At 47.8% G+C, this 22232-nt stretch overlaps 1 protein-coding gene across 1 annotated transcript in view; it reads left to right on the top strand.

Moving 5' to 3' along the window:
• The first annotated feature begins 15208 nt into the window (after positions 1-15208).
• SGF29 (SAGA complex associated factor 29) overlaps positions 15209-22232 on the top strand; it is a 41173-nt gene continuing 34149 nt past the window's right edge. Inside the window, 1 exon segment of the mRNA XM_031658342.1 lies at positions 15209-15387. The gene's annotated coding sequence lies outside the window, so the exon portion shown is untranslated.

Raw genomic sequence — 22232 nt, 5'->3', positions numbered from 1 at the left:
TTTTTTTTTTTTTTTTGAGACGGAGTCTCGCTCTGTCGCCAGGCTGGAGTGCAGTGGTGTGATCTCGGCTCACTGCAACCTCCACCTCCAGGGGTTCAAGTGATTCTCCTGCCTCAACCTCCCAAGTAGCTGGAATTACAGGCATGTGCCACCACGCCTGGCTAATTTTTATATTTTCAGTAGAGACGGGGTTTCACCATGTTGGCCAGGCTGGTCTCGAACTCCTGACCTCAGGTGATCCGCCCGCCTTGGCCTCCCAAAGTGCTGGAATTACAGGCATGAGCCACCCGGCCAGTATCTTTTTTATTGTTTACTTCTCCATTATTTGTCCCCACTGGCATGCAACCATTGGTTTAGTTTAGTTAATGGTTAAAGGAGTAAGCTCTAGAACAGGGCTTCCCGGGTCTAAAGCTGGGTTCTACCCCCTAGTTAGCTGTGTGCCCTTAGACAAGCCTAGCCTCCACGTTTGTTTACTCATCTATACAATGGAGTTAATGGCACCTAGGCTGGGTAAGGTGAGGCACACCTGCAATCCCACTGTTTGAGAGGGTGAGGTGGAAGGATCACTTGAGGCCAGGAGTTCGAGGCTGCAGTGAGCTATGATCGTGCCACTGCACTCCAAAAAGAAAAAGAAAAGAAGGCCAGGGCCGGGCACGGTGGCTCACACCTGTAATCCCAGCACTTTGGGAGGCTGAGGTGGGTGGATCACGAGATCAGGAGTTTGAGAGCAGCCTAGCCAAGATGGTGAAACTCTGTCTCTACTAAAAGTACAAAAATTAGCTAGGCGTGGTGGTGGGCCCCTGTAATCCCAGCTACTCAGGAGGCTGAGGCAGGAGAATCGCTTGAACCCAGGAGGCAGAGGTAGCGGTGAGCTGACATCGCGCCACTGCACTCCAGCCTGGATGACAGAGTGAGACTTGGTCTCAAAAAAAAAAAAAAAAAAAAAGGCTTAATGCAGTGCCTAGAAGATAATCAGTGTGCAATAAATGCTTGCTATTTTAATTATCATTATTCTTGGGGCAGGAATCTTGCCTGACATATTGTATTCTCAATGCCTGGCACTCAGTCTCAGCTCAGTAAATGTCTAGTTGAATACACAAGGCTCTGCTAAGATCAGTGTTGCTTGTTCAGCTTGCACCTGCTCTGCAATGCAGGAACTGAGAGACCAATTCTAGCCTCAGAGGGGACCACAGAAACACTGTGATTGTCCCAGATGGAGCCAGGGAAGGAGGTCTCCCTGGCCTTGATCTTGCAGGTGCTGGAAGAAGGAAGCCTACAAGAGAGAAGGAGGCGGGGCATGGTGGCTCATGCCTGTAATCCCAACACTTTGGGAGGCCGACGAGGTTGGGTGGGTCTCCTGAGGTCAGGAGTTCGAGACCAGCCTGGCCAACATGGTGAAATCCCATCTCTACTAAAAATACAAAAATTAGCCGGGCATGGTGGTGGGCACCTGTAGTCCCAGCTGCTGGGGAGGCTGAGGCCGGAGAATGGTGTGAACCTGAACCTGGGAGGTGGAGCTTGCAGTGAGTCGAGATCGCACCACTGCACTCCAGCCTGGGCGACAGAGTGAGACTCCGTCTCAGAGAGAGAGAGAGAGACAAACAGAGAGAGAGAGAGAGAGAGAGAAAGGGACTGCTGGAACCCATCTGGCATGGACCTGCAGGGCTCTAGACATGGCTCCATGGGAAAAATAGAGGTGTGCTTTTTGTTACAGGACCAATAGATTTGTATGCCCGCTGCCCTGTCACAGACCTGTTACACTGGACAGCAGGGATGCCGTAGAGAGAGTTTCATGATCACAGGGCACTGTGCGAGGGGATGGGAGGAGACCCGCAAATGCATCTCCCCAGGGAATTCTGGGATGGGGCCTTTTTTTTTTTTTTTTTTTTTTGGGGGGGGGCTGGTCCTGTACCCCCGCTGGGGTGCAGTGGTCGGGACTCAGCTCCCTGGCAGCCCCCCCCCCCGGGTTCACGCCATTCTCCTGCCTCAGCCTCCTGAGTAGCTGGGACTACAGGCACCTGTCACCTCGCCCGGCTAGTTTTTTGTATTTTTTAGTAGAGACACGGTTTCTCCGTGTTAGCCAGGATGGTCTCGATCTCCTGACCTCGTGATCCACCCGTCCTGGCCTCCCAAAGTGCTGGGATTACAGGCTTGAGCCCCCACGCCCGGCCGGGATGGGGCTTTTAAGGGGATTATGGAGAGTGAGGGGCTTGAAAATTGGGGTCACTGGTAATAGCAAGGGAGATGAAATCATCACGCTGTGAAAAAGACATTTTTGGGGAGTCAGCTCCCGGTGGGGTCCTTCAGGTTGGCGGAATCAGTCGCTTCACTGGCACACAGGACCTAAAGGAATTTCTCAAAAGGAACATTTAATGTTTCATAATGTTCAAGTTGCTATCTATAGTGCAGTTAAGGGGAACTATGATCTTGTAACCAGGTCTACATGATTCTAGAACAGCAGGCACCAGACAACTAAGAGGAAGCAGATCAGGGGCAGCTGACCTCATGGTCAGCGCTGGGTGTGCTGCAAGCCTGGCTTGTTTCCATTTCTCCTCTCTGTTCTCTGATTAATTTCATGAGGTTTACAGGGATGGTCTCATTTTCCCATCCTCAAGCCTCCAGGTACATGTAAAATCTGCCACGAGGAAGTTGATTTTCTTCCTGCTTAGGGTGATACCTTCGTGACACTGCTAGGCACACCCATGACAACGCAGCGCCATCATCCTGGAGTAAACGCAGAGCTCCCAAGAGGGCGCCTAACCTCTCTGGTGATAGGGAGATGAAGGCACACTTCCTGGAGGAGGTGAAGCTTGTTTTCTAATTCCTTTATTTTAAAATTTTTTATTTATTTATTTTTTTAATTTTAATTTTCTTTTCTTTTTTTTTGAGATGGAGTCTTGCTCTGTCACCCAGGCTGGAGTGCAGTGGCACGATCTTGGCTCACTGCAACCTCTGTATCCCGGGTTCAAGTGATTCTCCTGTCTCAGCCTCCTGAGTAGCTGGGATCACAGGCATGCACCACTATACCCAGCTAATTTTTGTATTTTTAGTAGAGACAGGGTTTCATCATGTTGGCCAGACTGATTTCGAACTCCTGACCTCAAGTCATCCGCCCGCCTTGGCTTCCCAAAGTGCTAGGATTATAGGTGTGAACCATCGCGCCCGGCCTGTTTATTTATTTTTGAGACAGGTTCTCACTCTGTCGTCCAGGCTGAATACAGTGAAGCAATCTCGCTCACTACAGCCTCAACCCCTAGGGCTCAAGGGATCCTCCCACCTCAGCCTCCCAAGTAGCTGGGACTTTAGGCATGCACCGCCACGCCCAACTGATTTTATTTTTTGTAGAGATGAGGTCTCCCTGTGTTGCCGAGACTGGTCTTGAACTCCTGGGCTAAAGTGATCCTCTTACTTCGGGCTCCCAAATTGCTGGGATTACAGGCATGAGCCACCACGCCAGGCCTGGAGGCCAAGTTTGAACAAGAATGGCTGTTTGTGGGCCAGATGCAAAGGCTCAGCACTTTGGGAGCCTGAGGCAGGAGGATTGCTTGAGCCCAGGAATTCAAGACCAGCCTGGGCAACATAGCAAGATCTCATCTTTACCAAAAAAAAAAAAAAAAATCCAAAAATTAGCCAGGCAGGGTGATGCATGCCTGTAGCTCCAAGTACTCAGGAGGCTGAGGCAGAAAGATGACTTGAGCCTGGGAGGTTGAAGCTATAGTGAGCCGTGATCACACCACCACACTCCAGCCTGGGCAACAGAGCGAGACTTCCTCTCTGCTGGATAGCCTGAGGGATGTACAAAGTCACTAGCTCAAAGAAACAGAAGCTTCCCAGGCTAAAGGCAGGATATGTAATTAAGGCAGATTGGACATTGCTGTGTTCCAAAAGGACACAAGAAATCTAAATGAGGTTAAACAAAATATATCCATATGATCTCACAACCCCATTCCAGATAAAAATGTCAAATCTCACAGCTGCATTTGGAAGTTTTCTTGGCTGTGTGATATCATCGTTTTAAATGTCAATGGATGCTGTCTTATTTATTTTACTTTATTTTATTTTATTTTATTTTATTTTTTGAGACACAGTTTCGCTCTTGTTGCCCAGGCTGGTGTGCAATGGTGCAATCTCAGCTCGCTGCAACCTCCACTTCCTGGGTTCAAGCGATTCTCTTGCCTCAGTCTCCCTAGTAGCTGGGATTATAGGCAGATGCCATGATGCCTAGCTAATTTTTGTATTTTTAGTAGAGACGGGGTTTCACCATGTTGGTCAGGCTGGTTTCGAACTCCTAACTTCAGGTGATCCGCCCACCTCAGCCTCCCAAAGTTCTGGGATTGCGGGCATGAGCCACCACACCTGGCTGGATGCTGTCTTGAATGGGTGGTTTGGCAACATTGGTAAGATTTTGAAATGCTCATATCCCCTTGATATTGCAGTTCCACTTTCAGGAGTCTCTCCTACAAAAATCCTCCTAGCGGTGAGTAAAGAGGCAGGTACAAGGAAGTTCACTTCTTTGTAGTAGTGAAAAACAGGAAACCCAGCCTGGGCAACATAGCGAGACCCCATCTCTAAAAAAAAAAAAAAAAAAAAAAAAAAGGCCTGGCGTGGTGGTGTGTACCTGTAATCCCAGCTACTCAGGAGGATGAGGCAGGAGGATCGCTTGAGCCATGATGGTGCCATTGCACTCCAGCCTTGGCGACAGAGCAAGACGCTGTCTCTAAAAAAACAAAAAATGGGAAACAACCTAAATGTCCATCAGTAGGTGACTGATCAGTTTCCTTCTGTGAAACACTAGCCATTCAATACTCTTTAGAGAGAGTCTGTGTCTCTATCTCTGATGAGGAAGGTGTCCATAATACATTGTTAATGAAAAACACAGGTTGCAGAACATCATGTACACTACAAATCATATTTTTGCATTAAATATATAGATAACTATGAGTAATACACAGTTTTCACCATAACAGAGGTGTGACACTTTTCTCCTGACAACTAAAATAGACAGATAGCCAGATAAAACACAGTAGTAGAAAAATCTAGAATAAGGCCAGATGCGGTGGCTCATGCCTGTAATGCCAGCACTTTGGGAGGCCAAGGCGTGTGGATCACCTGAGGTCAACAGTTTGAGATCAGCTCGACTAACATGGTGAAACCCCATCTCTACTAAAAATACAAAATTAGCCGGGCTTGGTGGCACATGGCTGTAATCCCAGCTACTTGGGAGGCTGAGGCTGGAGAATTGCTCGAGTCCTGGAGGTGGAGGTTACAGTGAGCTGAAATTGCACAACTGCACTCCAGCCTGGGCAACAAGAGTGAAACTCCGTCTGAAAAAAAGAAAAGAAGAAGAAGGAGGAAAGGAAAGGAGAGGAAAGGAGGAAAAGAGGAAAGGAGGAAAGGGAGAAAGGAAGAAAGGAAAAGGAAGGAAGGAAGGAAGGAGAGAGAAGGAAAGAAAGAAAGAAAGGAAGGAAGGAAGGAGAAAGGAAGGAAAGGAAGAAAGAGAATGGAAAAATCTAGAATAATAAATTATATTACTGATGTCTTCTGAGAGATCAGCAAACCCAACCCCATTTAACAGAAGAGGAAAGTAAAGACCAGAGAGGCATGCATTCTCTAGTCTACAAATGTTTAGGGTACTAACGATGTGCCAGGCACTTGCTTGGTGCTGAGGCTATAAAACTAAACATGGGGCCAGGCGCGGTGGCTCATGCCTGTAATCCCAGCACTCTGAGAGGCCGAGGCGGGTGGATCACCTGAGGTCAGGAGTTCGAGACCAGGGTGGCCAACATGGTGAAACCCGGTCTCTACTAAAAATACAAAAAGTTAGCCAGCATGGTAGCAGGCACCTGTAATCCCAGCTACTTAGGAGGCTGAGGCAGAAGAATCACTTGAACTCGGGAGGCAGAGGTTGCAGTAAGCCGAGATGGCGCCATCACACTCCAGCCTGGGCAACAAGAGTGAAACTCCATCTCAAAAAATAAAAATAATAAATATAAACTTGGGCCAGGCGCAGCGGCTCTTTCCTGTAATCCCAGCATTTGGGAGGTCGAGGTGGGAGGACCGCTTGAGGCCAGGAGTTTCAGATCAGCCTAGGCAACAAAGCAAGACCTTATCTCAACAAAAAATGAAAAAATTTTTTTTTTTTTTTTTTTGAGATGGAGTCTCACTCTCACCCAGGCTGGAGAGCAGTGGCAGGATCTCAGCTCACTGCAACCTCTGCCTCCTGGGTTCAAGCAGTTCGCTGACCTCAGCCTCCCAAGTAGCTGGGATTACAGGTGCCCGCCATGGTGCCCAGCTAATTTCTGTATTTTTAGTAGAGACGAGGTTTCTTCATATTGGTCAGGCTGGTCTTGAACTCCTGACCTCAGGTGATCCACCTGCCTCAGCCTCCCAAAGTGCTGGGATTACAGCTGTGAGCCACTGTGCCCGGCCAAAAAATAAATTACTAATAGCTGGGTGCAGTGGTACGCTCCTACAGTCCCAGCTACTCGGGAGGCTAAGTTGGGAAGATGACTTGAGGCCAGGAGTTTGAGCCATGATCGCACCACTGCACTCCAGCATGGGCATCAGAGTGAGACCCTATCTCTAAAAAATAAAAATAAAGTAAACAAAACACAGTACCTATTGTCAAGGAGTTCACAGCAGAGTGGATGACAGTGCGCCACGAACAGGACATTATCATACAGCTTAATGAGTAATGAGAAAAACATGTTCAAGTTGCAATGCGTACCTAATCTAGGCTTGGGAACAACTCCCAGAGAAGGTCATGTGTGAGCTTTCAGACCTGGAAAGAATAAACAGAAGTCATATCAGGAGGTCAGGGAACAGTGTCCCAGGAAGGCCAAGGTGAGAGAGGACACAGTGCATTTAGTTAACCAAAGGATTTGGAGTACAAGGGAATTTTAGTCCTGAATTTAGGGGACAATAGCTTCCTGACTCCCAGTTCGGTACTGTTTTCAAAATACTTTGTCAGCCAGGCGTGGTGGCTCACGACTGTAATCCCAGCACTTTGGGAGGCTGTGGTGGGCGGATCACCTGAGGTCAGGAGTTCAAGACCAGCCTGGCTAATATGGTGAAACCCTGTCTCTACTAAAATTACAAAAATTAGCCAGACGTGGTGGTGCATGCCTGTAATCTCAGCTACTCGGGAGGCTGAGGCAGGAGAATGGTCTGAGCCCAGGAGGTGGAGGTTGCAATGAGCCATTGCACTCAAGCCCGAGCGACAGAGCAAGATTCTGTCTTAAAAATAAACAAAAACAAAACAACAACAAAAAAACTTCCTGTCTCTCTAGGTCTATTGACAAGTATGTGATGATTCAGCACATATGTCAACACTCTTGCACAGAAAAAAAGGAAACAGCTGGACCTAGTGCTGTAATCCCTGCAATTTGCCAGGCCAAGGCAGGCGACTGGCTTGACCCCAGGAGTTCGAGACCAGCCTGGGCAACATGGTAAAATTCCCATCTCTACAGAAAACACAAAAGTTAGCCAGGTGTGGTGGCTCATGCCTGTGGTCCCAGCTACTCAGGTGGCTGACACCAGAGGATCACCTGAGCCTGGGGAGGTCACGGCTGCAGTGAGCGGTGATTATGCCCCTGCGCTCCAGCCTGAGCAACAGAGTGAGATCCCGTCTCAAAACAAAATTTAAAAAAAATTTTTTTTTTTTTAAAGAAAGAAGGAAAAGGGGAATATGCATGGCTTGTGCTTACCAGGTGTAGACATAAAGATTTTTCCAAACCCTCTTGCTTAAAATGTATCTTTAAAGAAACAGTTACTTCATAGTGTAGATTTTCCTTCAAGCTAAAATGTTTATAGCAATTGGGTCATGCCATAAAGCTCTTAAATATCTGGAAAGAATTTTAAGGAAGCATTTTGGGACAGGGCAGTGGGAGCAGTCCCCCACCCTGGTCCAGGCTGTCTGTAAAGAACTCAAACATTAAACTCATCCAAATCATTCTGCCTTTTATTATCACTATCAATTCCCAACAATGTCAGTAATAAAATATGCCTCCCTGCCACTGTGAACTGCTCCTAGGGACTCCTCCTTACCTCTTAGTACTGTTTAAAAAAACGAGGCCAGGCATGGTGGCTCATGCTGTAATCTCAGCACTTTGGGAGGCTGAGGAAGGCAGATTGGTTGAGCCCAGGAGTTTGAGACCAGCCTGGGCCACATGGCAAGACCTCGTCTATACAAAAATTAAGACCGGGAGTGGTGGCTCATACCTGTAATCCCCACACTTTGCGAGGCTGAGGCAGGCAGATGACTTGAGGCCAGGAGTTCCAGACCAGTCTGGGCAACATAGTGAAACTCCTGTCTCTACTAAAAATACAAAAACTAGCCCAGCATGGTGGTGGGCACCTGTAATCTCAGCTACTCAAGAGGCTGAGGAAGGAGAATCACTTGAACCCCCGGAGGCAGAGGCTGCAGTGAGCCAAGATCGTGCCATTGTACTCCATCCTGGGCGACAGAGCAAGCCTCTAAAAAAAAAGAGGAGGAAAAAAAAAACCCACCACACACAAAAAGCAAAAATTAGCTAGGCATGGTGGTATGTACCTGCAGTCCCAGCTACTTGGGAGGCTGAGGAGGGAGGATCGCTTGAGCCGTGGAAGCAGAGGTTGCAGCGAGCTGAGATTGTGCTATTGCACTCCAGCCTGGATGACAAAGCAAGACCCTGTCTTTAAAAAAAAAAAAAGAAAGAAAAAGAAAACCCTGAGGTACCTATATTAGCCATTGATTCAGCCCATTCACTTTTTTTCTTTCTTTTTTTTTTTTTTGAGACGGAGTCTCGCTCTGTCACCCAGGCTGCAGTGCAGTGGCGCGAACTCAGCTCACTGCAAGCTTCGCCTCCTGGGTTCAAGCAATTCGCCTGCCTCAGCCTCCTGAGTAGCTGGGACTACAGATGCCTGCCACCACACCTGGCAAATTTTTTGTATTTTCAGTAGAGACGGGGTTTTACCGTGTTAGCCAGATGGTCTCGATCTCCTGACCTTGTGATCCGCCTGCCTTGGCCTCCCAAAGTGCTGGGATTACAGGTGTGAGCCACGGCGCCTGGACCAATTTCTTCTATAGACAGTTTGATTAGTCAAGATCATACTTACAAAAAAAACCCATAAAAATGTCTACTGTCCTAAACTTACGATATTTAAGCTCCAGTGAAAATTCTCAAGTCTCAAATGTGTCTCCAGCTGGGGTCACTGACATCTGATGGCCAATGCTGTAACTTCTGGGTTTTCAGGTTCCTGGTCATCTTCTCCACTGGGTTGTCTGGCCCATGCCCCACAGGGTCAACATGGAGGGGTCTTTAACGCCCAGGTGTATGTCAAAAAAACAGGGAGGGCAACACTGCACTGTAATTTTTGGTAAAGGCTTTTTGATTGGGATAGCAATTCAGGTTTCATCTGCTCTGGCTGACTTTCTGCCTGAGCGCTCCTGGATGGAGGCACGCTCATCGTGCCGCTTGGTGGGTACTGGACTTCAAAGGTGGAGTTCTGCTGAAGGTCAAGAGGATCCCAGGGCTTGGTTGGGGGGACCTTGGAGCTCTGCTTGGCGGTTTGTCTAGCCTGCAGCATCAGTCCATCCTCTTAGGGAAGATGTATTCAGTTTCTTCCAGGTCAAGTGCGTCTTCCTGGTGTCCTGTCCCTAACACGATAGGTGGACCTGGGCTGGCTCCACTGGGAAGCGGTGTGGGTGTAGACAGGGTGCCCTACAAACAATGCGTTGTCCCACCCCACCCACCCCTGGGCCACAGACACCGTCCCCTACTCTCCCCCCTCAGGCCAAGGGGCCGTGCTCCCCTACCCCATGCTCCATCCCATGTAGAATGAAGTGAACCCAGACATCATTGTTGCCCCTGGCAACGGCACATCTATGCTCCTATTTTTGTAAAAAAAATTGTTTTCTTTTTCATTTTCTTTTTCTTTTTTTTTTTGAGACGGAGTCTCGCTCTGTCTCCCAGGCTGGAGTGCAGTGGTGCGATCTCAGCTCACTGCCTCCACCTCCTGGGTTCAAGCGATTCTCCTGCATCAGCCTCCCAAGTACTGCGTAGCTGAGATTACAGGTGTGGGCCACCACGCCTGGTTATTTTTTGTATTTTTAGTAGAGACGGGTTTCACCATGTTGGCCAGGCTGGTCTCAAACTCCCGACCTCAGGTGATCCCCCCACCTCGGCCTCCCAAAGTGCTGGGATTACAGGCATGAGCCACCACACCTGGCCAGAAAATTATTTTCATTATTGAAAATAAAAGTGGGGGGGGGACAATGAGATGTGAACCAAACTCTCCAAAGTGGTTATATCCTAGACTGGGGTTCTGGATAATTTTTACTTTCTCCATTATAGACTCTAGATCCCTGCAGTGTTGGATTTTTGCAGAATGTGTATCTATTTTATGATCAGAAAAAAAGGCGACATTTAAGAGTTAATGTATTTCATCTCCTTTTTCCCTTTGGATTGCAGGCATACTATGCCACCTTCTGGTCATGATATGGCTACATGTGCCTGCAGCAGGGACAAAAACCATTAAATTGTGAATAGTTACAATTTCCTCTTTGCCATGGGAGATCAGATCCTGAGACAGCTCTGTGTGTGTGTGTGTTTGTGTTCTGAGAAATGGTCTCACTCTGTTGTCCAGGTTGGAGTGCAGTGCAGTGGCATATTCACAGCTCACTGCAGCCTCAACCTCTTGGGCTCAAGTGATCCTCCCGGCCCACCTCCCCGCCCCCAACCATACTCGACGGATTTTTTTTTTTTCTTTGAGACAGAGTCTTGCTCTGTCACCCAGGCTGGAGCGCAGTGGTGCAATCTCAGCTCACTGCAACCTCCACCTCTCGGGTTCAAGCAATCCTCCTGCCTCAGCCTCCCGAGTAGCTGGGACTGCCGGCGAGCATCACTATGCCCAGCTTTTTTTTTTTTTTTTTTTTAATGAGGCTGGAGTGCAGTGGCACCATCTCAGCTCGCTGCAACCTCCACCTCTTGGGTTCAAGCGATTCTCCTGCTTCAGCCTCACCAAGTAGCTGGGATTACAGGCATGTGCCAGCACACCCAGCTAATTTTTGTATTTTTAGTACAGACAGGGTTTCACCATGTTGGCCAGGCTGATCTCCAACTCCTGACCTCAGGTGATCTATCCGCCTTGGCCTCCCAAAGTGTTGGGATTACAGGTATGAGCCACTCTGCCTGGCCTGATTTTTAAATTTTTTGTAGAGATGAGATCTCACTCTGTTACCCAGGCTGGTCTTGAATTCCTGGGCTCAAGCGATCCTCCTGCCTCAATTTAAGTAGTAGCTGGGACTACAGGTGCATGCCACCATGCCTGGCTAATTAAAAAGAATTTTTTTGTAGAGACAGGATCTTGCTATGTTTTCCAGGCTGGAGTGCAGTGGCACAATCATAGCTCACTGTTGCCTTGAACTCTTGGCCTCAGTGATCCTCTAGCCTCAGCCTCCCAAAGCAGTGGGATTGTAGGCATGTGCCACTCTGGCCAGAATAGATGAGGGGAGATCATTTAAGACGGCATTGCTCAGTCTCACTAGTGGGCATACATCTCAGAGAAGTCTTCACATAGACCACAGGGAATGAGCATGAGGTTGTTCACTGTGGCATTGTTTGTGGTAGCCAGTAGTAGCTGGAGGCAACTTACAGGTCCATCATAACTAAAATGTGAGTGCCCACTTCGAAATACTGCATAGTTGCTGTAAGTCATAGGTAAAGTGTGCACACAGTAACAGGTGTTGAAAGCAGAGGGCTGAGGCCTGGCACGGTGGCTCATGCCTGTAATCCCAGCAACTTTGGGAGGCTGAGGTGAGTGCATCACCTGAGGTCAGGAGTTTGAGACCAGCTTGGCCAACATGGTGAAACCCTGTCTCTACTAAAAATACAAAAAATTAGCTGGGCGTGGTGGTGGACGTCTATAATCCCAGCTACTCTGGAGGCTGAGGCAGGAGAATTGCTTGAACCCGGGAAACAGAGGTTGCAGTGAGCTGAGATCATGTCATTGCACTCCAGCCTGGGCGACAAGATTGAGACTCCATCTCAAAAAAAAAAAAAAAAAGGGGAAAGAAAGCACAAGGCTGAGTAGAAAAAGAAATCAATGAGGTTTATAGCACAATACCATTTAGGTAAATTGAAAATACACACATACACTAAACAACACGTTTTACAAGGACATTCCCACACACTTGGCAAAGGGGTGAGGAGAGGAGGAAAGGGTTAAAATGACATAAATACATAAAACAATGCCTGGCACGGTGGCTCACACCTGTAATCCCAGCACCTTGGGAGGCCAAGGTGGGAGGATCACTTGAGGTCAGGAGTTCAAGACCACCCTGGCCAATATGGTGAAACCCCCATATCTACTAAAAATACAAAAATTAGCTGGGCATGGCAGTGGGCACCTGTAATTCCAGCTACTTGGGAGGCTGAGGCACAAGAATCGCTTGAACCTGGGAGACAGAGGTAGCAGTAAGCTGAGATCGTGCCACTGCACTCCAGCCTGAGTGACAGAGAGCGACTCTGTCTCAAAAAAAATTTAAATATAACAAATAAATAGAGAGGCCATGCAGAGCCCAATGACGAAGCATGTCATTAAGTAGAAATAAGTAACTCAACCTTAGCACCAGCGATTAAAAAACAGAAAGCCTTTGGCCAGGCGCGGTGGCTCACATCTGTAATCCCAGCACTTTGGGAGGCCGAGGCGGGCGGATCACAAGGTCAGGAGATCGAGACCATCCTGGCTAACATGGTGAAACCCCATCTCTACTAAAAATACAAAAAATTAGCCGGCATGGTGGCAGGCACCTGTAGTACCAGCTACTCAGAAGGCTGAGGCAGGAGAATGGCGAGAACCCAGGAGGCAGAGCTTATAGTGAGCCCAGATTGTGCCACTGCAGTCCAGCCTGGGCAACGGAGTGAGACTCCGTCTCAAAAAAACAAAACAAAACCAAACCAGAAAGCCTTTGCAGTTGTTTAGGGAAGGTGTCCCTACCTTGGCCTAGGGTGGATGTGGTGGAAATTAAAAGTAGGTGGATTGTGTTATATGAATGAATAAGTGTAAAGGATTTTGAACCCGGTGCATAGCAAGTGCCCAACGAATGCATTTTTATATTGCAGACATGTGGTGGATTGAATGAGGAAGGGGAGGGAAAAGGTGATGTCAGGGATAACCCCCCGGTGCTGGCTCAGGACATTGTACTGAGTAGGAGGCAGGACATGAAAACTGAGTATAGATCATTCTTTTGAGAAATGCAGATGTGGAGAAGACAGAGCAATTCCTTACATGTGGACAACACTCTAAAACACTTTTTAAAAAGTTAATCAATACATGTTTATTGTAGAAAAATCAGAAATTAATAAATTTTTAAAACGGGGCAGAAACCAAAATAATTTAAAAAACAACTGTGAGCTCCAAATCTCTCCTGATCAGTGACTAGGGTTGATTTTTAAAATTTATTTTATTTTTTATTTTTTGAGACAGAATCTTACTCTGTCGCCCAGACTGGAGTGCAGTGGCGCAATCTTGGCTCATTGCAACCTCTGCCTCCTGAGTTCAAGTGATTCTCTCCTGCTTCAGCCTCCAGAGTAGCTGGGACTACAGGTGCGTGCCACCACACCTGGCTAATTTCTGTATTTTTAGTAGAGACACGGTTTCACCAAATTGGCCAGGCTGGTCTCAAACTCCTGACCTCGTGATCCCCCTGCCTTGGCCTCCCATAGTGGTAGGATTACAGGGGTGAGTCACCGCGCCTGGCCTTGGGCTGATATTTAACAATCAGGAGAAAGAGCCCATAAGACCTTTACAAATGCAAAATTTACAAAATCCCTCAAAGCATAACCTTCATAAAAAGTAGTAAGTCAAACTGCAGCTGGGTGGGTGGGCATGTCATTCACTGACCTGGAGCCCACAGAAAGAAATGCAAATGTGATGGAAAAAAATGACGCATTAATTTTTGGATTAAAATAGTTTCAGTGCTAACGCCTGAGATTCTCTAATAAACAGAAAAATACTGACGGGGCTGAGCATGGTGGTTCATGCCTGTAATCCCACAACTTTGGGAGGCTGAGGCAGGAGGATCGCTTGAGCCCAGGAACTCAAGACCAGCCTAGGCAACATAGCAAGACCCCCATCTCTACCAAAAAAAATTTTTAAATCAGCAGAATGTGCTGGTGTGCGCTTGTAGTCCTAGCTACTCGGAAGCCCTGATGGCACCACTGCACTCCAACCCGGACAACAGAGCGAGACCTGGACAACCGAGCGAGACCCTGTCTTAAAGAGAAAAAAAAGAAAAAGAAACGTGATGGCTAGGCACTGTGCTAGGTACTAGGAATACACAGGTGAACACAAGATGATCCTAATCTCATAGGACTTGCAAGTTTATCAAATAATCTACAAATAATTACAGACATTTGTAGGGTTATGTAAGAAATTATAAGATACCAAGATGGATTTCGATAAATACCATTGAGGCTATGCGTCCATTGCACGTCCATATCCTTAATACTTTCCTGAGAAGACCCCCTAAAAGTGCTATTTCTGGGTCTAAAGGTCTGCTTGTTTTTTTGTTTTTTGTTTTTTTTTTTTTTGAGATGGAGTTTCCCTCTTGATACCCAGGTTGGAGTGCAATGGCGCAATCTCCGGTCACTACAACCTCCGCCTCCTGGATTCAAGCGATTCTCCAGCCTCAGCCTCCCAAGTAGCTGGGATTGCAGGCACTCACCACCACGCCCGGCTAATTTCTGTATTTTTTAGTAGAGACAGAGTTTCACCATGTGGGTCAGGCTGGTCTCGAAGTCCTTAACTCAGGTGATCCGCCCGCCTCAGCCTCCCAAAGTGTTGGGATTACAGGCGTGAGCCACCGCGCCCGGCCTGTTTTTAATTAATTTTTTAACAATAGACTTTATTGACTTTAGTTTTTAGGGCATTTTTAGGTTCACAACAAAATTGCGCAGAAAGTACGGTTTTTGTATTACCTGCACCCACTCCTCTCCAGCAAGCAGCAATCTCTTCGTTTTCAAGTTGGGTTTTTTTTTTTTTTTTTTTTTGCATTTTGTTTTAAATAGTCTGGGGGAATGGGAGAAAACGCTGAAAACGCACAAGCACTTTGGTTGGTTAAATTAGGGTTCCGACAAGAGCCGGAGCGGTGTGCCAAGTAAAAACTACATTTCCCACCCAGCAGCGGGTCACGTCACAGAGGAACGACTGCGCATGCGTTCAAGGTCCTCCGCGCGCGACTACGCTCATAAAAGAAAAAAAAAAACGTGTGCGGTTCTCGACGTGCCGCCAATCTTCGAACGCAGGTCCGTGATCTTCCGCAGACTCCGAAAAAGCGTTCAAGGAACGCGCCAGCTTCCCTCGTCGCAGTTTCCAGCCCGAAGACCTTGTTTTCTGCGAGACTCGGTAGGTGGGGACGGGCCGTGGCCTGAGACCTCCGGCGAAGCGCGGGAGCGAAGGGCTAAACCCTCCGTCAGCACCCAGGCTCCTGTCCTCCTTAAGGCGGCGCTCTAGGGACGGTGCGTACGCGCTCTGAGCGGGAGGGGGGCGGGAGGGGCGGGGCTGGGGGCGGGAGGGGCGGGGCTGGGGGCGGGAGGGGCGGGGCTGGGGGCGGGAGGGGCGGGACTCGACGGTGGGGCGGGCCCTGCGCCCAGCCGCTCGAGGTCTGCGCGTGCGCGCTTCCATCCCGAGCTAGGGTGGGAGACAGCAGCGCGCCGGGCTCGGCAGGGGCGCAGCCCCCAGGTCGGGTATGCGGCCCGGATCACGAAGATGCGGACAGAGGATGGGCCCCGAACTCCAGCATTTATTTTATTATTTGCACAAAAATTATCTTTTTTATTTTTTGAAGATACACTGACAGCTCGTAATTTGCCCAGGCTGGTCTCGAACTCGTGGGCTCAACCTCTCGCCTCGGCCTTCCAAAGTGTGGGGAGTATAGGCGTAAGCCCCCGTGCCTGGCCAAAAAATGCCCATCTTAAGAACAACAAAGCAGCCCCTTTCACCCTCCCTGTCCTCCAGTTACCTCCTCCTCGCCTCCGGTTTGCAACCAGAGGCCTCAGTCTACCCTCACTAGTGCCTTTTCTCCTTCAAGTCTTGAACCTTGAGCCTCTAGTCAGGCTTTGGTCTCCACCACTCCACTAAACCGGCTTCTTGTCAAAGCCACCAGTGATCTCTAGATGGCCAAATTCATTGTTAAGTTAGGTCTCAGTCCTGTAGCAGCATCTGGTGCTGTTGATCGCTGCACTTTCTTGAAACACTGTTTTCATTTGGCTTGCTGAACGTTCTCTTCATTTGCCTCTCCTCACTCTGGCTTCTCCTCTGCTGATTTTAACCTAGGCATCTCACTTGTTTTTTTTTTTCTTAGAGACAGGTTCTCTGTTGCTCAGACTGGAGAACAGTGGTTCTATCACAGCTCACTGCAGCCTCTTGCAGCCTTGAACTCCTGGGCTTAAGCAGTCTTCCTAACCAAAGCCTCCCCAAATGCTGGAATTACAGGCATGAGCCACCACAATCCCAGTTTCACATTTTAAATGTAAATACCAGCCAGGCGTGGTGGCTCACACCTGTAATCCTAGCACTTTGGGAGGCTGAGGCAGGCAGATTGCCTGGGCTCAGGGGTTTGAGACCAGCCTGGGCAATGTGGTGAAATCCAGTCTCTTCTAAAAAAAAAAAAAAAAAAAATTAGCCGGGCTTGGTGGTGCGTGCCTGTAATCCCAGCTACTTGGGAGGCTGAGGTACAATAATTGCTTACACCCAGGTGGAGGCTGCAGTGAGCCAAGATTGTGCCACTGCACTCTAGCCTGGGTGACAGAGCAAGACCCTGTTTCAAAAAAGTCCTAAAGGTGGAAGAAAAATCCACATATAAGTGGACCTGCACAATTAAAACCTGTATTGTTCAAGGGTCAACTGTATAGCTATATTGAAAGAGATTTATTGTGATGGATTGGGTCACACAATTATAGAGGCTGAGAAGTCCCGAGATTTGCCTTCTGCAAGCTGGAAGCCCAGGAAAGCAAACCCTCCGGAAACTCACAAACACACTCAAAAGTATTTCACCAGCTATCTGGGCATCCCCTAGCCCAATCAGGTTGACGCATGAAGTTAACCATCACATTTCCCTAGCTTTGTTTTTCAGTTGCCTCAGTCATCATTTTACTGGTGATACTTTGAGTGTTGTCATAATAGCCTAATGGTGGTTTGGCAGCTTCCACTTCCATGATCTTTTACTCTTGAATATGCTGAAGTCCTGACAAAACTTGGAATTGAGAGGAAGAGCATAGATTTTAGAACTTGCAGCCTTGCAGCCCCAGCTCAACTACCTATTTTTCCTGAGTTACCTAGCATAACCTATCTGAACTTCAGTTTCCTTACTATACGTACCATTCTGTTACCTATTTTATAGGATTGCTGTAAGGTTTAAATGAGAAACACTGGCATAAGTTGCAATACAGAGGCATGAAGGAAAAAAATTGTCTTCTTAATGTCTCTTTAACCAATTGATGAATATAGATTGTATTTATTTATTTATTTATGAGATGGAGTCTTGCTCTGTCACCCAGGCCGGAGTGTAGTGGTGCAATGTTGGCTCACTGCAACCTCTGCTTCCCGGGTGTAGCTGGGATTACAAGCGTGCACCACCATGCCTGGCTAATTTTTTTTTTTTTTTTGAGACAGAGTTTCGCTCTTTGTTGTCCAGGCTGGAGTGCAGTGGCGCAATCTCAGCTCACCACAACCTCCGCCTTCCGGTTTCAAGCAATTCTCCTGCCTCAGCCTTCTGAGTAGCTGTGATTACAGGCATGTGCCACCACACCCGATTAATTTTGTATTTTTGGTAGAGACAGGGTTTCACCATGTTGGCCAGGCTGGTCTTGAGCTCCTGACCTTAGTTGATCCGCCAGCCTTGGCCTCCCAAAGTGCTGGGATTACAGATGTGAGCCACTGCGCCCAACCTATTTATGTTTTTTTTAGAAACAAGGTCTTACTGTGTCACCCAGGCTGGGGTACAGTGGTGCCATTGTAGCTCCCTATTCCCAAACTCCTAGGCTCAAGGGATCCTCCTGCCATAGCCTCCTCAGTAGCTAGGACTACACATGTGCACCACCATGCCCAGCTAATTATTTTATTTTGTTCTTTTTTTTTTTTTTTTTTTTTTTTTTTTTGAGACGGAGTCTCGCTCTGTCGCCCAGGCTGGAGTGCAGTGGCCGGATCTCAGCTCACTGCAAGCTCTGCCTCCCGGGTTCACGCCATTCTCCGGCCTCAGCCTCCCGAGTAGCTGGGACTACAGGCGCCCGCCACCTCGCCCGGCTAGTTTTTTGTATTTCTTAATAGAGACGGGGTTTCACCGTGTTAGCCAGGATGGTCTCGATCTCCTGACCTCGTGATCCGCCCGTCTCGGCCTCCCAAAGTGCTGGGATTACAGGCTTGAGCCACCGCGCCCGGCCTTATTTTGTTCTTGTAGAGACAGGGCCTCCGTGTGTTGCCCAGGCTGGTCCTGAACTCCTGACCTCAAGTGATCCTCTCATTTCGGCCTCCCAAAATGCTAGGATTATGGTTGTGAGCCACTGCACCCAGTTTGCAGATTCTCATTGCTAGTGACTGGATTGAGAGTGTGGGATCTGAGTGTGAGGTATTAGGTTCTTCTTTCCGTTTGACCCAGAACAAAGCTCTTACTGTTTTCAGCCCTGTGGAATTAATCTTAGAGTGGCTTAAGTGTAGGATGTTTGGATTTGTTTATTTGGGGCCTTAGATGCTATTATAGTAAAAGGGTCAGCAATTTTAGGCTAGGTATTAGTGGTTAACACGCGCTTCAATCCTGCAGCCTTTGTCCCTCAGAATTGGCTGTCTCTTCAGACTGTGCTTAATGAAAGTTCTTCTTATTAGTCAAGCTACTCAGTTGCAGATAACAAAAAGCTACTCTGACTAGCCTAAGCGTGAAAGGGGTGTTTGTTGACTCTGTGATATTGTAAAATATATGTCTGGTCTGTATCCCAGTTTGGAGCTTCCTGGAGGGTGGTGTGCCCAGGCAGGGCACGGAAGCTCCTCACTCTTTCACACGTGCTTTGCCCTGTGCACCTCTTCCTTCAGCTATATCCATTGTGACATCCTTTATAATAAGCCAGTAAACCTAAGTGTTTCCCTGAGTGCGGAGAGCTGCTCCTGCAAATTAATGGAACCCAAGGAGGGAGTCATGGAAACCCTGATTTATAGTCAGTTGGTCAGAAGCACTATTAAAGCAATTAGGGGCTTGTGACTGGCATTGAAAGTTGGGGGGACATGCTCATGGGACTGAGCCCTCAACCTGTGGGGTTTGACACTCTGTCCGGGTGGATAGTGTTGGAAATAAACCGAATTAGAGGACACCCAGCGTGTATCCACTGTAGACTCGATGGATTGATTGTTGCTGGGGAGAAATCCCCATGCATTTGGCCACAGAAATCTTCCGTGTTGATTATTGCACATTGTGACAGCAGAGGAGAAAATTTGTTTTTTTTTTCCTCAAACTCGAGCTGAAGAGTCTTGGAGTAAATCAGCTTCAGGTGGGACTCTATCCAGAAGCCTAAGTTATGTCACCAGTATTTTGTGTTTTTCTTTCTCTCTTTTTTTTTTTTTTTTTTTTTTTAGAGATGGGGTCTTGCTGTGTTTCCCAGGCTGGTCTTGAACTCCAGGCCTCAAGAGATCCTCCTGCCTCAGCCTCCTGAAAGCTGGGACTACAAGAGTCCACCACCACACCTGGATACTTTTTTTTTTTTTTTTTTTGAGACAGAGTCTTGTTTTGTCGCCAGGCTGGAGTGGTGCAGTGGTGCAATCTCTACTCACTGCGACCTCCGCCTCCCAAGTTCAAGTGATTCTTCTGCCTCAGCCTCCTGAGTAGCTGGGACTACAGGCGTGCACCACCACGCCCAGCTAATTTTTGTTTTTGTATTTTTAGTAGAGATGGGGTTTCCCCATGTTGGCCAGGCTGGTCTCGACCTCTTGACTTTGTGATCCGCCCGCCTCAGTCCCCCAAAGCGCTGGGATTACAGGCGTGAGCCACCACAGTTGGCTGTACACCTGGGTACTTTTTATTTTTGATGGAGATAGAGCCTGGCTATGTTGACCAGTTTGGTCTTAAACTCCTGGGCTCAAGCAATCCTGTGTACTTGGCCTTCCAAGGTGTTGGGATTACAGGCATGAGCCACTGCGATCTGCCTGTTTATTGTTTTTGTTTCTTTGCTTTTTGTTTTTTTTGAGATGGAGTCTCACTCTGTTGCCCAGGCTGGAGTGCAGTGGCGCGAACTCGGCTCACTGCAAGCTCCGCCTCCTGGGTTCACGCCATTCTCCTGCCTCAGCCTACCGAGTAGCTGGGACTATAGGCACCCACCACCACACCCGGCTAATTTTTTTGTATTTTTAGTAGAGACAGGGTTTCGTCGTGTTAGCCAGGATGGTCTCGATCTCTTGACCTCATGATCCACCCGCCTCGGCCTCCCCAAGTGCTGGGATTACAGGTGTGAGCCACCATTCCTGGCCTTATTGGTTTTGTTAAATGCCTTGTCATGAGGTGTTAAAAAGTCCGTCATGGAAACAAAATAGCCCTACAGATGGGGTTCCAAATTCTTCATATAAAAGTCTTCCCCAACCGCTCAAATGTCCATCAACAAATGAATGGATTAAAAACCAAATCTATCCATACAATGGAATGTTATTTAACCATAAAAAGGAGTGAAATTACCGATATATGCTGTGACATTGATGACCCTTGGAAACATGCTAAGTGAAATAAGCCAGTCACATAAGGTCACAGAGTGTACGATTCTATTTATATGAAATGTCTAGAATAGGCAAATTTACAAATATGAAAGTAGAATAATGGTTGCCAGTGACTGAGAGGAGAAGGAAGTGGGGAGTGACTGCTAATGAGTATAAGGTTTTAAGGACAGTTGGTGAAAATGTTCTAAAATTAGATAGTGGTGATATTTGCACAACCTTGTGACTAACGTAACACTGAATTGCACACTTTAAAAAAGTAAATTGGGGTGGGTACGGTGGCTCACATTTGTTTTTTGTTTTTTGTTTTTTGTTTTTTTGAGACGGAGTCTCGCTCTGTCGCCCAGGCTGGAGTGCAGTGGCCGGATCTCAGCTCACTGCAAGCTCCGCCTCCCGGGTTTACGCCATTCTCCTGCCTCAGCCTCCCGAGTAGCTGGGACTACAGGCGCCCGCCACCTCGCCCGGCTAGTTTTTTGTATTTTTAGTAGAGACGGGGTTTCACCGTGTTAGCCAGGATGGTCTCGATCTCCTGACCTCGTGATCCGCCCGTCTCGGCCTCCCAAAGTGCTGGGATTACAGGCTTGAGCCACCGCGCCCGGCTTCACATTTGTAATACCAGCACATTTTGGGAGGCTGAAGCAGGAAGATGGCTGTCTCAGAGAGAGAGAGAGAGAGAGAGAGAGAGAGAGAGAATTGTATGGCATGCGAATTATCTCCATTAAGCTGTTTTTGTTGTTGTTATTGTTGTTTTGAGACGGAGTCTCACTCTGTCACCCAGACTGGAGTGCAGTGGTGTGATTTCAGCTCACTTTAACCTCCACCTCCCGGGTTCAAGCGATTATCGTGACTCAGCTTCTCAAGTAGCTATGATTACAAGTATGCGCCACCGCACCCAGCTAATTTTTGTACTTTTTTAGTAGAGACAGTGTTTCACCCTGTTGGCCAGGCTGGTCTCAAACTCCTGGCCTCAAGTGATCCGCCCACCTTGGCATCCAAAAGTGCTGGAATTACAGGCATGAGCCACTGCACCCAGTCCATTAAGCTGTTATTTTAAAAAGTCTGCCTAAACCTCTGAACTAGACAAACATGGGGCACATTCCAAGCAACTTAGCCAAGTTTAAAAGGTGAGTACAGATTTCAGCTGATGCGTGCCTCAGGGAACCTGGATTTGGAGTTTGAGTTCAGCTGTGATTAACTGCTTGCTGACAGAAACAAAACACCAAACTAACTCTCAAGAACATAACAGAATCCAGAGTCTAGAACACATCATCTACAATGTCCAGGATATAATCCAAAATTCTTAGACACAAGAAACGGGCTGGGCGTGGTGGCTTATGCCTGTAATCCCAGCACAGCACTTTGGGAGGCTGAGGCAGGCAGATCACTTGAGGGCAAGAGTTTGAGACCAGCCTGGCCAACATAGCAAAACTCCTTCTCTACTAAAAATACAAAAAAATTACCTAGGTGTGGTGATACACAGGAAACTCAGGAGGCTGAGGCACAAG

This window comes from Papio anubis, chromosome 18 (assembly GCF_008728515.1).
Source record: "Papio anubis isolate 15944 chromosome 18, Panubis1.0, whole genome shotgun sequence".
Lineage (NCBI taxonomy): Eukaryota > Metazoa > Chordata > Mammalia > Primates > Cercopithecidae > Papio > Papio anubis.
This window is presented reverse-complemented; position numbering and strand designations above follow the sequence as displayed.